The following is a 2,500-nucleotide window of genomic DNA, read 5'->3' as shown; positions in this document are numbered from 1 at the left end:
TATAAAAGTAGATTTCTGGTTAGATCCAGAAATTGACTGGGATGGGTAAGCAGTAAAAGAGTGAGAGAGAGTGAGAGATGTGTGTGTGGGCATGTGTGTGTGTATATATGTATATATGTGTGTGTGTGAGTGTGTGTGTGTGTGTGTGTGTGTGTGTACATACACACACACACCGACATATATACATATATATATGTGTGTGTGTGTTTGTATATATATATGTGTGTGTGTGTTTGTGTATATATATATATATAAATGTATATATATATATATACATGTATATATATGTTTATATATATATTCATATATATATGTATATATGCATATATACATATTTATATATGTATGTATATATTATGCATATATATATACATGCATATGTGTGTGTTCATATATGTATGTACATATATGCATTTATATATATATACATATATATATATTCATATATATATGTATATATGTGCGTGTGTGTCTCTGTGTGCATGAGTGTGTGTGTGTCATATATGTTTATGTGTGTGTGTGAGTATGTATATGTCTATGTATAGATATGTATGAATGTATATACATGTAAACACACATATATGTTTATATTATATATATTTTTATATGTGTATGTTATATATATATATATACATACATACATACATACACATATAAGTATATATATATATATATATATATTTATATTTATATATATGTATATGAGAGGAAATATATAATTATTGAGATAAACAGAGGTAGGCAAGCAGAGAGATTCAGAGAGAGAGAAATGTGATGAAAGGTGTAGAAAGAGAAACATAAAAAGAAAGAACATGAGAATTATGAGACAAGGGCACTATAAGAGGAAGAGAGTGAGATGGAAAACCTAGAGAGATATGAAAGAGAAAGCCTGAAAAGTAGGCTGCGACACGAGGAAGTTGAAGAACGAGACACGATTGATTTAACGATGCATAAATGGGATTTTTTAAATATTAAATAAGGGAAAATCACTCTACATAGAGTGAGCTTAGTATTATTATATCGACAAGGCGACACATTACTCATCTAAACAGTCTATTGATAATATCTTGAAATGTACCGTAGAGAAAAGGAAAGTGAGACAAAACAGGAGACGAGAGAGAGAGACGAAAAGAAAAATATACAAAAAGAGAAAAAGAAGAAGAAAAAAAAACACTTACCGAACGAATAAAAGCACAATACCTTTAGGCAGACCTTTGTTACCACTGCGATATGCTTATATAAGAACACATTTATAATTGACCCCCCTCTGTACTTCCCATGTTCTTTGACTTCTTCCCGTTATCTCTGATATGGGGTTTATCGCTTCCCAAGGTCATTTCATTTTTATCTTTCAAGGGAATCATCGTCAGTATTATCAGTTTTTATTATTATTGTTACTGTTATCATTATTATGATTATCATTGTTTAATTATGTATATATATATGCGCACTTTTGTATGAAAAAGTGTATGTGTGTGTGTGTGTGTGTGGATATGGGTGTGGGTGTGAGTGTGTGTGTGTGTTTATATATATATATTTATATATACATATGTGTGTATGTATTTATTTATATATATATATATGTGTGTGTGTGTATATCTTATATATATATATATATATGTGTGTGTGTGTGTGTGTGTGTATATATATCTTATATATGTGTGTATATATCTTATATATATATATATATATATATATATATATATATGTGTATATATCTTATATATATGTATGTATGCATGTATGTATGTAAGCGTGTGTGTATATATATCTTATATATGTGTGTATATATCTTATATATATATATATATGTGTGTATATATCTTATATATATGTATGTATGCATGTATGTATGTAAGCATGTATGTATTTATATGTACATACGTGTGTATGCACATATAAATATATATGATTATATATATATGTATTTTTATATAATTATATATATATCCCAATGCCGCTGGGGAAATGAATAAAAAATGGGGAAAATGCTGTGCTCATTTTCTATATGTTTGTGAAATGTCTCTGCACATTGATGGCTCTGCTAGTGCTTAGCCACAAAGGAGTCAATTAGTAGACCTTGTGACCATACGTGATTTGAATTGGCGGGTAAAACGTATGTTTTACTAGTGCTATGAATATCGAAGGTGTTATTTTTATTATATACATTATAAATACTATAATGTTATAAACATTAGAAACAAAAATAACAAAAATATTTTCGTAAATAAAAGAAAAGGGTAAACGGGCGAAACAGGCAGTACTCGTAACCGGCTCATTGGTGATTTAGTACAAGTGTAGCCATCTATGTGTATAAACAATCAAACAAGTACTCACAGTGGGCGGTGCACGTACGTTCACGTCATGCCCGTCGGCATTGGGATATATATATTTGAGTGTGTGTGTGTGTGTGTGTGTGTGTGTGTGTGTGTGTGTGTGTGAAAAAGAAATAAAGGATGTGTGTGTGAGATTGCGTGTGTGAGTGTGATTATATGATTAT

General features: G+C 29.6%; 1 protein-coding gene across 1 annotated transcript in view; it reads left to right on the top strand.

Annotated features, from left to right (window-relative positions):
- Positions 1-2,500, top strand: part of LOC125046146 (cysteine sulfinic acid decarboxylase-like) — a 14,435-nt gene that overhangs the window by 465 nt on the left and 11,470 nt on the right. The gene's annotated exons all lie outside the window — the stretch shown is intronic.

Source organism: Penaeus chinensis, chromosome 38 (assembly GCF_019202785.1).
Source record: "Penaeus chinensis breed Huanghai No. 1 chromosome 38, ASM1920278v2, whole genome shotgun sequence".
NCBI classification, from domain to species: Eukaryota; Metazoa; Arthropoda; class Malacostraca; order Decapoda; family Penaeidae; genus Penaeus; species Penaeus chinensis.
Note: the sequence above shows the minus strand (reverse complement) of the source record. Positions and strands in the feature narration are given on the sequence as shown.